At 41.4% G+C, this 15,183-nt stretch overlaps 1 pseudogene; it reads right to left on the reverse strand.

The window, feature by feature from the left end:
• Positions 1–79: 79 nt before the first annotated feature.
• Positions 80–2,918, reverse strand: LOC123794042 (fibroblast growth factor receptor substrate 2 pseudogene; annotated as a pseudogene).
• Between the last annotated feature and the right edge of the window lie 12,265 nt (positions 2,919–15,183).

Raw genomic sequence — 15,183 nt, forward strand, 5'->3', positions numbered from 1 at the left:
TTAGAAATGACAATGAAGTACTTGTATCTTCATTTTTCAAAACTTCACAAAGGAGCAAACAATGTACCTCTTTTCAGGTTCACATGGGCAGGTCAGCACTATTATGTCTGGTCTTCCTAAATCAGCCAGCTATCTCCCGTAGTGCTTTCTGCAAATCTGACGGAGTAGCAGCTCTCTCGATTTCTATCACTGCATACAGCTCTGTGTGCCTTCCAAGTCAACCTGTATGTCACTGAGCCGCCTGTTTCTCAAGTTGGGCGTCTGATATCAAAGTTAAGGACTGTCAGTGTACAGTCCCAATGCCTTGAATATTCTACTCTGTGGCACTTGCTGGCACTGGTACATTCTCTGTATTTACATAGTTATGCACTGCCTCTAGATTATTATGGTGGCCATTTAACGATGGGCTCTTTGGTCCTAAATTGTCATCTTCATCCCTACTTAGCCTGTGGGTTTCCCAAACGGGAGGCAAAGATGGTGAATCTCCACAGTTTAATAGTGCAGTTCTCTGTGTTGAGTTGTTGATATCCTGGGTGTCTGAGGTGCTGCTGGGTGTCAGATGAACTCTCCTGACCCCCGAGGCTGTAGCGATAGATATTTCCACACACCAGTTGGTTAACAGAGGGCACATCTCTTTGCTCATCACTGTCACATCCAGTGTCCCGTTCTGTGCTACTGGCACTTACTCTGGCTTGGTCTCTTCCAAGTTGCTCCAGTTTCTCTTTGTCCATTAACTGCTTTTGAACAAAGTTTGGTCCTAAGACAAATTTGCTCCTTCGGTTCAAGAAGAATCTGAGGGTCTCTGTCTTCGATACAGCTTGGTTCTTCTTTAGCTGTGCTGCTTTCAGTGTTAGAGATCCTCACCTCCGGGGGCACCTGGGTGGGTCAGTCATTAAGTGTCTGCCTTCAGCTCAGGTCATGATCTCAGGGTCCTGGGATCAAGGCCCCCATCAGGCTCCCTGCTCAGCGGGGAGTCTGCTTCTCCCTCCCCCTCTGTCGCTCTCCCTGCTCATTCTCTCTTTCACTCTCTCTTGAATAAATAAACAAATGAAATCTTAAAAAAAGAAAAGAAAAGACACCCTTACCTTTGATGGGACACGCACATTTGTGCGGTTTCCTGCTGTCTGAACTCCTGTAGTGTCCAGAGAGGCGTGCACTTGCTCCTCAGATCTTTAAAAAATCTTTCATCAGCTATGTAGGTCTTTACACCATGAGAAAAAAATTCCCAGTTCAGTTTTGAATACCTTAGAGGCAGTGATATCTTGTGTTCATTTCTTGGGAAAGATGTATTAGGTAAAATTGGCTCTGGCCCCAGTTTCTACTGAGTTGGGGCGGCTCTGGTGTTTTTCGAGCTACATCAGTTGTGAGCATCTAGTATTTCTGAGACATAACATCAATACTGAAGAGAATTTCCCCCTTCACTGTGTATTCTCTGCAGAGATTGAAATTCAGCCTCCTGGCTTCCTGCTATTTCCAAAATATTTGCTTTTGTAAAAAAAGAACACATCCCAGCAATGGAAGGCACAGACTTTAACAGCCTTCATTCCCTCAAATCACCGCATCGCTACAACTGTCACTGTCCTTTGCTCATTTTTCTGCCGCGCCCATCCCCACTTTTCTGGAAACAGCACTGGGATTGGATGCAGTGGTTTGGGTTCTAAGTCATGATGTCCTGCCATCTATCAGCTAAGAGTCAGACACAGGACCCAAACAAAAATCACACTGGCCTTTTGGAATCCAAATGGGAAAGAGCGGGAGCACTTGAGCAGACTTTCTGGGCCCAGAGAAGGCCAACTGCTCGTCAGTTCCTGCTCCTTGATGCCCACAGCTGCTCTGGTTCCCAGCTTTCTGAGCCACCATTCTAATACCTTCTGTCTGTGCCTTTAGGTCAGCCAGAGTCAAGTCCCATTTTTTGGGAACCAGAGTCCTCCATGGTGCCCCTGGCCTGCGGGAGCCTCCGCGGTTGGCCCCGCCCACCTCATGACGTCACCGGCGCTGCCCTCCCTCTCACCGCAGGTCAGCTGCAGGGCTCGCTCTCCAGCTGCTTGGACGCGCGGAGCTTGTTCCCAGCTCAAGGCCGTCTGCCATCGCCCATGGCTCTGCTGCGCAAACGCCGCCTTCGCAGGCAATTGCAGACACCCCAAAACTTGGTCTCATGAGCCCGTTCAATTTCTGGTATTAGTATTTAAAATTGTCTCGAGTTTCATTTACTTACTTACTTATTATTTGCATTTCCAGATTAGAGTACCAGGTCTAAGAAGGTGGAGACCTTGTCTATTTTGTTCACTGGTATCTCTAGTGTTTAACAGTATTTAGCACTTAATAGACGCTCCTTGAATACGTATCCAGTGAGGGAGTGTGTTGTACGCGGCGCCCTATAGCCACGTGGTTAACGAGGGGCGTGGGCTCCGGATTGAGGCTGGATTCAAACCTTCTCTCTAACACTTGCCTGCTGTGGGACCTTCGGCAAGTCACTCAAGCTCTTTGGGCTTCAATTTTCTCATTTCTGAGATGCAGTAATAAACACGTGTAAGTGAGATGAAGAGTAAGTAAGCCTTTTGTACACGCCTGGACAGCAGTGAGGTTCAATGTATCATTACCAATATTATTAGAATATTTCCAGTTCTAAGAAAATTCGTCAAAGATTGTAAAATGTGCCTCTAACTTCCTATTAGCACTTGTGGGAAAAAGCAAAACCAAATGCAACATTACATGCGCACAACCCTAAAACACCCGATTTACAACCTCGTACGGATTTCTTTACAAGTACATTCTGTTTCCTTTTTTCGGAATGAATCACACCCGGGGTCGAAACTGCCTCTCGAGTACGTAGGGCCGTTGGCTGTTATGTGTAACGTCTTGGTAACCCCGCCAACGATCTGGACCTTGTCAGCCTCTTTGCGATGCTGCAGAATCATGGAAACACATCTCAAAGAATATTGCGGGTTACGCGGGGTTTTGTTAGTGTGTTTGCGTTTCCCGTTTGGCTACATTGTCTTGTTGCTGCTAATTGAATTATAAGTAACTATAAGTAAAGAGCTTTTCTGGGAAGAAGCTGGAAGCTTTTGACAGATTTGGACATCTGAATAATAGTTTTTTTTTAAAAGATTTTATTTATTTATTCGACAGAGATAGAGACAGCCAGCGAGAGAGGGAACACAAGCAGGGGGAGTGGGAGAGGAAGAAGCAGGCTCCCAGCGGAGGAGCCTGATGCGGGGCTCGATCCCAGGACTCCGGGATCACGCCCTGAGCCAAAGGCAGACGCTTAACCGCTGTGCCACCCAGGCACCCCTGAATAATAGTTTTTGGTACATCAGTTGGTCCTAACAATTGAAAATCTTATAATCTGTTCTCAAATTTTGGCAATTTTTACTGCTTTCAATCACAGCATACAGCGTATGGTTATTAATTTTGTACATACACCAAATATTTTTCTATGTTGCATTCTAGTGTAATCTTTTAAAAGACCTCTTAACTGATCACTGTGATGTGAATTTAAGTTCACCAGCTGCTTGTATACCTGAAACTAATATAACACTATGTTAGCTATACTGGAATTGAAATTTAAAAATAATAAAAATAAATAAATTTACCACCTACCAGCACAAATAACTTCCCAGAAGTAACAGGCCTATGAACTGATCCACCCCCACATCTTATTAATTTCTCAAATGCACTGGCAGTGCAAACTGTGAATATATGCCATCCACACATTCTCTTCCTCTGCCTCCTCAAGCCCGGCTACACATTAGAATCATCTGGGCAACTTAAAAAACCCCACGTTCTCAGGCCGAATCCCAAGCCAATTAACTGAGTAGTTTGGTCTCACTATTTCTAAGGCTGTTCGGATGATTTCACGGCAGTGGAGGCTGAAAAGCACCTGCTGTACCAGCCGCTGGTGAGTTTCTTTTGATGCAGGTGAGATGTGTCTTCATTGCAGAGATGTTAAGGTTTGAAAACACACACACACACACACACACACACACACACACACACACACACACACCCCAAAAAACCTTTGCGTCGGAGAAAGAAGAAAATAACGTATTATTTTGTTATTATTAGCCCCACCCCAGGAAGCTTCAGACCACGAAAAATATCATATTGGGTCAGACCCATTTTGTGGAATAATGGATGGTCCTTTGTTGTCCTTAAGAGCACCTTTGATAGTTCCTACTAGGAAGGTGTCCCAGTGATTGTGTTTCCTGTAGTTACTGCCAAAGACCTGACAAGAGGCTTAAGGATGAAGCTTGACACGTGAGACCTCTGAAGAAAAGAAAGCACGTGGGGAATGCATCTGATGCTCCTTGTCAATGAGCCTGCACCTGTAGCCTGTTCTCTCTTGTCCCCTTGGAGCTCCTGATCTGGCATCCCAAATGCTCCAGGACTGGCCTTTGGGGCTTCATCTGATCCAGTGGGATCCTCTCTATCCATTCCCAAGGCATAGAGAACAGATTTCAGATTCTCTTAACATCGATTGAGGAAGAGTCCCTTCCACTTGGATGATAGACAAGCAGCTTACACGCAGTGTGTGTATTGCAGGTGGTAACTGCTCTACGTTTCAATACCTGATCTTGGTTGAAATCTTGAAGACATGGAATTTAATAGTGGCATGGAGTTTTGTCTGACCCTCGCAAGTTTCTAAGATTGATTTCTTTCTGATAGCTATGTGTGATTTTTTTCCTGCAGGTCTATCAGGTCTGAGCAAGCCTATCACTATACCTAGATATTAAAGTTTGCATATTTGCAAAACCTGTTATATTGCCAACCATGAAACCAACCTCACAAGAAGCTGCAATTATCATTTTCAGCCTGCCAACCGATAAGACTGGAGACTTATTTCTTCACATCTGACAGCCACACTGCCCACCAGGCAGTTAGGAAAATATATATTGAGTGGAGTGTTCTTTTCACAGATCCTATGTGGAAATCAGCATTAAAGAAGGAAGCATTAGGACCCTCATTTACCAGAGACAACTTGCTCATTATAAACTCATTAACTACTAGTTTGAAAATATAGTCCAGAAACAGAGTGCAGAGTAGTTCATTTTTAATACCTTAATCTTTCCTTAAAAGTCATTTTTTAAATGATGGCATAACAATAAATCAATACAGCCAATAAATCTATAGTATTAGAAGTAGGGTTATGCAGGATAAAGATGGGCCCAGTTAATTAAAGAAGGAAACAGATGGGCATGACACAGAGGCAGAGATAACAAAGGAGGGAACTAAATGTAAAATATAAGTTGGAGAGGAGTTTTAGAAAATCGATAAGCCTATTGCATAAAGTAATTTATAGTGGTTTAAGCCTCCCTGAGAAAGATCAGATGAATATTTGTAATCTCTTCTGGTTTATTAAAGTTTTAAATATTTTATGTTACCACCTTAGTATCTGCAACATAGAGATGATTACGAATATAGTTTTGCTTTCCAAATAGCCAGTTTTCAAATATTTTTCAACATTTTTGAATAATTTTCATTTCCTCCTTTGTGATTCTCTGTTCAATATCTATTGAAATCTCTATTTCTGAGTTGTGGTTGATTTAGTAATAGTATGCCATTTTGATTATGTGTCCTACGAATCCAGTTACTGCTTTTGCTCAGAATGTCCTTGCCTACAATCTTCCATTAACAAAAGAATTTCACATTTTGTCAAGTTCCACTAATAGGCATTGTCTCCTGAGAAGATGATTATATGAATCATTATTGACCCTCTGTTGGGATCTTGGTAATAAAAAAGGGAGGGGATGGAATGGAGGCATCATGAACAGACTGCACATGAATGAATAATGCCTAAGACTTCATCGCCCTCATCATGGGCCAGGTTCTGTTCAGAGCACTTTACACATATTATTTGATCTAACCCTCAAATCCATTCTATTGTTACCTCTACTTTAGAGTGTGGAAAATGTGGGTGCTCCAGGGCACACAGCTGGCACAACCTGGAGCCAGGACCAGAATTCAGACAGTCACCGCCAGATGCTGCTCTCAGGCACTATACTTTAGTCCTCTCAGGGTTGTCTGATAAAGCAGAGTATAGAGGTTACTTAATAATTAATACTCACATTTAATGTGCCTTTCATCTCTATTGCACAAAGCACTTTTACATGCATGATCTCGGTTGTGCCCCTTTCTTTGTGCAGAACATATAGAAATGCATGGTTGAACATACTGTCCTTGCTAGAGAATTTTAGCCAGGGTGGAAAACCTCTGGTTTATACCTTCATGAAGTTTCTTTAATCACGGTGGTTTCTTTAGCTTTATGGTTTCCTTTATTATATATGTTACAAACTGTGGCTATACTTCAAAAGATGGTTTGTAAGTTGTTAACAGGTAACTAATATTTAATGTTCAGTCATCCTCATTAGTGGAATTATAATTTATTATGTTCATTATTAGGGAATTTTAGAAAAAAAATATTGGGGGGGAAGGGCAAGACCAACCAACCAAAATATTAACTCTTTTACATTTCATGGTGAACATTTATTTTTCCCTGGTGGGAGAAGGAAGAAAGAGGTGAGTAAGATTCATAACCACTGGAGGGTATAAGAGCGGTTTTTAATTGCTTCCTTAATGGGAGCAAGGTTTTCTACTCTCTCCACCATTTTGAACTTCAGCAAAGGGACAAGTTAAAGTCCATGTTAGAGAGGCTCAGAACAAAATGGAGAGGCAATCTTCAGCAGAAGAGGAAGCAAATTAAAGCCCTTTCACCAACCAAAGGCATATGGGAAGGTAAGGAAAACGTAGGGTCAGGAGATCTGCTCCTAGGTCCCTGACACCCCTCTCTCTGCCTTGGGCTTTATCTCAGAGGATAGCTTTGGGGAAATAGGAACAGACTTGGGTGTCATTGGAAGGAAGCTGTAAGGAGAGTCCTGGTCACGTGCAACATGGTTCCTCACCCTTTCAAAGTGTATGACTCAGTGATTTTTAGTACAACCACAAGGTTATGCAACCATCACTACTAATTCTGTGATATCTAGTTCTGTACCTGAAGCTTGTCTTAGCACAGTTGTGGCAGAGTGCTGCAGATAATACATCTCCAAACTAGACTGATCTTTCTGTGCATTTAATTAGGTGCCTCCACTGTTCAGTCTTTTTCAATACCTCAAATTCTGGGTGTATCCAAAATGCTGGTTCTTTGGCTAAAGACAAGATGTAGGAAGTCTCAGTTACCTGTGATGTATTATATCAGCCTTAGGTTTCTCTAAACGCCAGTATCAGTGGAAGTAGCTGGCACATATATTTGAATATATATGTAGGCATCTTTGGCATGTTCATATAAATCATAAGGTAGTGTGATCTGAGAACTTCTTTAATTACCATCGTTCCTTTGATTCATGATCAAAAATCCTGATTCAACAGAAAGTCCTCCTTTTTTATCAGTGAGTTGGAGAGATAAGCAAAAGATTAATGCACACATTAGAGTTAGAAGAAAAGGATCTATCTCACTTCCAGAAAATAGGATGATATCTTGCAAATCACTTTATCATTCCTATGAGGCAATGCCAGGAATCAGAAGTTCCGTTAACCTCAGTGCCATGGGAAGAGTAGAAAGCAGCTAATGTATTCCCTTAGGTGGAGAACAGAAGGAAGAAAACCACCAGAGTGAGTGGACCCATGGAGGAAGAAGAAGGAAGTATCAGGGTAGCAGGTGAGGAAACAGGAATGTGGGGAAGCCTGGTGGACACAGAGCCTGGGCAGCTGCCAGCTCCAGAGTGTGCTGCTCTGAGGTCATAACCTGGATCAGGTGCTTGCAGGGGATGTTTTCCTTAAAACACACACACACACACAGAGAAAACCCCCAGTTAAAAGGGTAATGACAAGGGTGCCTGGGTAGCTCAGTCAGCTGAGCATTGGACTCTCAGTTTTGGCTCAGGTCATGATCTTGGGGTTGTGAGATTGAGCCCCAAGTTGGGCTCCACGCTCAGCAGGGAGTCTGCTTGAGGACCCTCTCTCCCTCCCTCCCTGCCCCTCTCCCCACTTGCGCATGTGCTCTCTCTCTCTAAAATAAATAAACAAATCTTAAAAAAAAAAAAGGGTAATGGGCTCTCTCCCTAGGAGTCCAAGATGGTGGAGGAATAGGAGACCTTAGTTTTGTCTGGTCCCAGGAATTCAGTTAGATAGCTATTAAATCATTCTGAACACCTGCGAACTCAGCCAGAGATCTAAGAAAAGAATAGCTGCAACTCTACAAATAGAAAAACTACGACTTTCTGCAAGGTAGGAGGTGCGGAGAAGTGAATCTGGGACAATATGGGAAGCTAAACTGAGGAGGGAAGGAGCCTCCATCAGCCCGCTACCGGAAAGTGATAGAACAGTGGAGTGCAAAATTGGAACTTTTAGAAGTCTGCTCCAGTGGGGGATGTCCCCACCTGAAAGACGTTCAGGTGGCGAAGTGGGGCAGAACCCTAGCTGGGACAGTGTGGTCTCAGGATCCTTGAGGTCACAGGAAGACGGGGGTGCCTGAGTGTGGCAGAGCTCCCAGGCACTGGAGTGCGGAAACCGGCTACAAACAGTGAGTGCAGGAGTGGGCTCTCAACTCCAGGTTGCTATAAACCATGAACCACAGCTCAGTTGGGTGACTGCTGTCAGAGCAGGGGCCCAGCAAGGGCAGAACTGCAGCGAGACTCCCCTCCACACCCCAGGAGGAGTGGCCCCAGTGCACGCCAAAGGAGTTTGCAGGGTTTGAAGACTTGAAAGGTGGCTGCACGCCTGAAATAGAAACTCTTGGTCACAGGCCAGGTGAGCACAGAGTGTGGATGGAGACCAGGAAGACAGGAGTGTTTCCTTTTCTCTGAGGTCACACTGAGGAGTAGGGCTCTCAGCTTTCGGCTCCAGGGCTGGAGACTGGGAGGCCTCCATTTTCATTCTCATCCTCTAAAGCTGCATGGGAAGGCTTCAGGGAACAAAACCTACATAGAGCAAACCAGAGCAGATAACTTACCCTGGCCTCCTGGCAAGGGGGGTGCAATTCCCACAGGGGCAAAGACACTTGAGAATCAGTGCAACTGGCTCCTCACCCAGAAGATCAGCAAGAACATCCAAGACCAAGTTTACCCATTATAGAGAACTGTAAAACCCCAGCACTCGGGGAAAACAGTATGTAGAATTCATGGTTTTCCCCCAGGATTCTTTAGTCTTCCGATTTTAATTTTTTTCTCTTTCCTTTTTCAACCAATTTTATCAACTTCTTTTTAAAAGTCTTTTTTAATTTTCATTTTTACAGTTACATTCTATCCTTTCATTGTATTTAATTTTATTTTTGTACATATATCAGTCTTTCTTTACAATTTTGGGATCTAGTTTTCTAACAGACCAAAATACACACAGGATCCAGTATATTGCTCTGTTCCATTCACCTGTCTGATTATATTCTCTCTCTCTCTATTTTTTAATTTTTGGGTTTTTTGTTTGTTTGTTTTGTTTTGTTTTTTGGTTTCAGATCTCTTCTAATTTGTTAGTGTATATCTCTCTGGAGTTGTTGTTGCCATTTTAGTATTTTGTCTTCTCATTCATCTATCCTGCTTTGGAAAGAATGACAAAACTGAAAAACTCACCTCAAAAAAGAGAACAAGAGGCAGTACTGACTGCCAGGGACCTAATCAGTATGGATATAAATGAGATGTTGTTCAGAAAAACAATTATAAAGATATTAGCTGGGCTTGAGAAAAGCATAGAAGACACTAAAGAACCCCTTTCTGGAGAAATAAGAGAACTAAAATCTAATCAAGTCAAAATCAGAAAGGCTATTAATGAGATGCAATAAAAAACGGAGGCTCTAACTGCTAGGATAAATGAGGCAGAAGAGAGAATTAGTGATATAGAAGACAAACTGATGGAGAAGAAAGAAGCTGAGAAAAAGAGAGTAAAGAACTACTGGATCATGAGAGGAGAATTAGAGAAATAAGTGGTACCATAAAGCAAAACAATATTAGAATAATTGGGATCCCAGAAGAAGAGGAAAGGGGGGCAGAAGGTATATCAGAGCAAATTATAGTGGAGAACTTCCCTAATCTGGGGAAGGAAACAGGCAATCAAATCCAGGAGGCACAGAGAACACCCCTCAAAATCAATAAAAATAGGTCAACACCTCAACATATAATAGTGAAACTTGCAAATCTCAGAGACAAAGAGAAAATCCTGAAAGCAGCTCAGGACAAGAGGTCTGTAACCTACAAAGGCAGAAATATTAGACAGGCAGCATACCTATCCACAGAGACCTGGCAGGCCAGAAAGGACTGGCATGATATACTCAGGGTGCTAAATGAGAAAAATATGCAGCCAAGAATACTCTATCCAACAAGGATGTCATTCAAAACAGAAGGAGAGATAAAAAGCTTCCTGGACAAACAGAAACTAAAAGAATTTGTAATCACTAAACCAGCCCTGAAAGAAATATTAAAGGGGATCCTTTAAGTGAAGAGAGAACCCAAAAGTAACATAGACCAGAAAGGAACAGAGACAATATACAGAAACAGTGACTTTACAGGTAATATAATGGCACTAAATTGATATCTTTCAATAGTTACTCTGAATGTAAATGGGCAAAATGCCCCAATCAAAAGACACAGGGTATCAGATTGGATAAAAAAGAAAGACACATTGATATGCTGTCAGGAAGAGACTCATTTTAGACCCACAGACACCTCCAGATTGAAAGTGAAGGGGTGGAAAACCATTTATCATGCTAATGGACATCAAAAGAAAGCTGGAGTGGCAATCCTTCCATCAGACAAATTAGATTTTAAACCAGAGACTGCAATAAAAGATGAAGGAAGGACACTATATCATAATTAAAGGGTCTGTCCAACAAGAAGATCTAACAATTGTAAATATTTATGCCCTAACTTGAGAGCTGCCAATTATGTAAACCAATTAATAACAAAATTAAAGAAACACATTGATAATAATAGAATAATAGTAGGGGACTTTAACACCCCACTCACTACAATGGACAGATCATCTAAGCATAAGATCATTAAGGAAATAAGGGCTTTGAATGAAACACTGGACCAGAAGGACTTCACAGATATATTCAGAGCATTCTATCATAAAGCGACAGAAAACACATTTTTTTTGAGTGTACATGGAACATTCTCCAGAATAGATCACACCCTGGGTCACAAATCAGGTCTCAACCAGTACAAAAGACTGGATCATTCCCTGAATATTTTCAGACCACAATGCTTTGAAACTGAAACTCAATCACAGGAGGAAATTTGGAAAGAACTCAAATACATGGAGGCTAAATAGCATCCTATTAAAGGATGAATGGGTCAACCAGGAAATTAAAGAAGAATTTTAAAAAATCATGGAAACAAACGAAAATGAAAACACAACTATTCAAAACCTTTGGGATGCAGCAAAGGCAGTCCTAAGAGGGAAATATATAGCAATACAAGCCTTTCTCAAAAAAAAGAAAGGTCTCAAATATACAACCTAACCTAACACCTAAAGGAGCTGGAGAAAGAATAGCAAATAAAGCAAATAAACCCAGGAGGAGAAGAGAATGAATAAAAATTAGAGCAGAAATCATTGAAATAGAAACTAAAAGAACAGTAGAACAGATCAATGAAACTAAGAGCTGGTTCTTTGAAAGAATTAATAAGATTGATAAACCCCTGGCCAGACTTATCAAAAAGAAAAGAGAAAGGACCCAAATACATAAAATCATGAATGAAAGAGGAGAGATCATGACCAACGCCAAAGAAATACAAACAATTATAAGAACATATTATGAGCAACTATATGCCAACAATCAGACAATCTGGAAGAAATGGATGCATTCCTAGAAACATATAAACTACCAAAACTGAACCAGGAAGAAATAAAAAACCTGAACAGACCCATAACCAGAAAGGAAATTGAAGCAGTAATCAAAAATCTCCCAACAAGAGTCCAGGGCCGGATGGCTTCTCAGGGGAATTCTACCAAACATTTAAAGAAGTACTAATACCTATTTTTCTGAAGCTGTTTCAAAAAATAGAAATGGAAGGGAAACTTCCAAATTCTTTCTAGGAGGCCAGCATTACCTTGATCCCCAAACCAGACAAAGACCCCACCAAAAAGGAGAATTATAGACCAATATCCCTGATGAACATGGATGCCAAAATTCTCATGAAGATACTAGCAAATAGGATCCAACAGTACATTAAAAGGGTTATTCACCATGACCAAGTGGGATTTATTCCTGGGCTGCAAGTGTGGTTCAATATCCGCATATCAATCAGTGTGATAAACTATATTAATAAAAGAAAGGACAAGAACCATATGATCCTTTCAATAGATGCAGAAAAATCATTTGACAAAGTACAGCATCCTTTCTTGATTAAAACTCTTTACAGCATAGGGATAGAGGGAACATACCTCAATATCATAAAAGCCATATATGAAAAGCCTACAGTGAATATCATTCTCACTGGGGAAAAACTGAGAGCTTTCCCCCTAAGGTCAAGAACACGGTAGGGATGTCCATTACCACTACTGCTGTTCAACATAGTACTAGAAGTCCTAGACTCAGCAGTCAGACAATGATAAGAAACAAAAGGTATCCGAATGGGCAAGGAAGAAGTGAAACTTTCACTCTTTTTAGATGACATGATACTCCATGTGGAAAACCCAAAAGACTCCACCCCAAAATTGCTAGAACTCATACAGGAATTCAGCAAAGTGGCAGTATGTAAAAGCAATGCACAGAAATCAGTTGCGTTTCTATACACTAACAATGAGACAGAAGAAAGAGAAATTAAGGAGTCGATCCCATTTACAATTGCGCCAAAACCCATAACATACCTAGGAATAGACCTAACCAAAGAGGCAAATGATCTGTTCTCAGAAAATTATAGGACACTCATGAAAGAAATTGAGGAAGATACAAAGAAATGGAAAAATGTTCCATGCCTCACGGATTGGAAGAACAAATATTGTTAAAATGCCTATGCTACCCAGAGCAACCTAAGCAGCATCCCTATCAAGATACCATCAACTTTTTTCACAGAGCTGGAACAAAGAATCCTAAAATTTGTATGGAACCAGAAAAGACCCTGAATGGTCAAAAGAATGTTGAAAAAGAAAACCAAAGCTGGTGGCATCACAAACATGGACTTCAAGCTCTATTACAAAGCTGTAATCATCAAGACTGTATGGTACTGACACAAAAACAGATACATAGGGGCGCCTGGGTGGCTCAGTTGTTAAGCGTCTGCCTTTGGCTCAGGGCGTGATCCCAGCGTTCTGGGATCGAGCCCCACATCAGGCTCCTCCGCTGGGAGCCTGCTTCTTCCTCTCCCACTCCCCCTGCTTGTGTTCCCTCTCTCGCTGGCTGTCTCTCTCTCTGTCAAATAAATAAATAAAATCTCAAAAAAAACAAACCAAAACCCAAAACAGATACGTAGATCAATGGAACAGAATAGAGAACCCAGAAATGGACCCTCAACAAAGCAAGAAAGAATATCCAATATCAAAAAAACCAGTCTCTTCAACAAATGGTGTTGGGAAAATTGGACAGCCACATACAGAAGAATGAAGCTGGACCGTTTTCTTTTACCATACACAAAAATAGATTCAAAATGGATGAAAGACCTAAATGTGAGATAGGAATCCATCAAAATCCTAGAGGAGAGCACAGGCAGCAACCTCTCTGACCTTGGCTGCAACAACTTCTTGCTGGACACGTCTCCAAAGGCAAGGGAAGCAAAGGCAAAACTGAACTATTGGGGCTTCATCAAGATAAAAAGCTTCTGCACAGCAAAGGAAACACTTGACAAAACCAAAAGATAACTGACAGAATGGGAGAAGATATTTGCAAATGTCTTACCATATAAAGGGCTAGTATCCAAAATCTATAAAGAACTTATCAAACTCAGCACCCAAAGAACAAATAATCCAATCAAGAAATGGGCAGAAGACATGAACAGACATTTCTCCAAAGAAGACTTACAAATGGCCAACAGACACAACAAAAAATGCTTAACATCATTCAGCATCAAAGAAATACAAGTTAAAACCACAAGGAGATGTCACCTCATCAGTCAGAATGGCTAAAATTAGCAAGTCAGGAAACGACAGAGGTCGGCGAGGATGTGGAGAAAGGGAAACCCTCTCACACTGCTGGTGGGAATGCAAGCTGGTGCAGCCTCTCTGGAAAACAGTATGGAGCTTCCTCCAAAAGTTGAAAATAGAGCTACCCTATGACCCAGGAGTTACACTACTAGGTATTTATCCAAACTATACAAATATAGTGATTCAAAGGGGCAACTGCACCCCAATGTTTATAGCAGCAATGTCCACAATAGCCAAACTATGGGAGAGACTCCATTGACAGATGAATGGATAAAGAAGAGGTGGTAAATATATACAATGGAATATTACTCAGCCATCAAAAAATGGAATCTTGCCATTTGCAATGATGTGGACAGAACTAGAGGGTATTATGCTAAGCGAAATAAGTCAATCAGAGAGAGACATTTATCATATGATCTCACTCATATGAGGAATTTAAGAAACAAAGCAAAGGATCATACAGGAAAAAATCAGAGAGGGAGACAAACCATAAGAGACTCTTAATCATAGGAAATAAACTGAGGGTTGCTGGGGGTGGGGGGTGGGGGGATGGGATAATGGGGTGATGGGCATTAAGAAGGACATGTGATGTAATGAGCACTGGGTGTTATATAAGACTGATGAATCATTGACCTCTATCTCTTAAACCAATAATACATTACATGGTAATTAATTGAATTTAAAAAAATAAAATAAGATAAAAATCTACAGTCATAAATAAATAAATGTCAGCAGAAAAAAATTTGAAAGGGGTAGTGATAATATAAAGGTGATCAGTACTGTTGTGATTATTTACTTATTTATTTTTTAGAGATTTTATTTATTTATCAGAGAGAGAGAGAGAGAGAGAGTACACAAGGGGAGGGGCAGAGGGAAAAGCAGACTCCCTGCTGAGCAGGGAGCAGGGTCCTAGGACCCTGGGATCATGACCTGAGCCAAAGAAAGACAGATGCTCGACTGACTGAGCCACCCAGGCGTCCCCGGTGTGATTATTTAAAAACCATTATATTGTTCATCCATTCAAAGAAATGTTGAAGGAACCAGGTTTGAAAAGGCAGTGACACTATACTTTGCAGTACAAGATTATGGCCTTTCTCAGGAGCAGGTTTGTGAAAGTAAGTT

This window comes from Ursus americanus, chromosome 35 (genome assembly GCF_024610735.1).
Source record: "Ursus americanus isolate L20-20 chromosome 35, mUrsAme1.1.p, whole genome shotgun sequence".
NCBI classification, from domain to species: Eukaryota; Metazoa; Chordata; class Mammalia; order Carnivora; family Ursidae; genus Ursus; species Ursus americanus.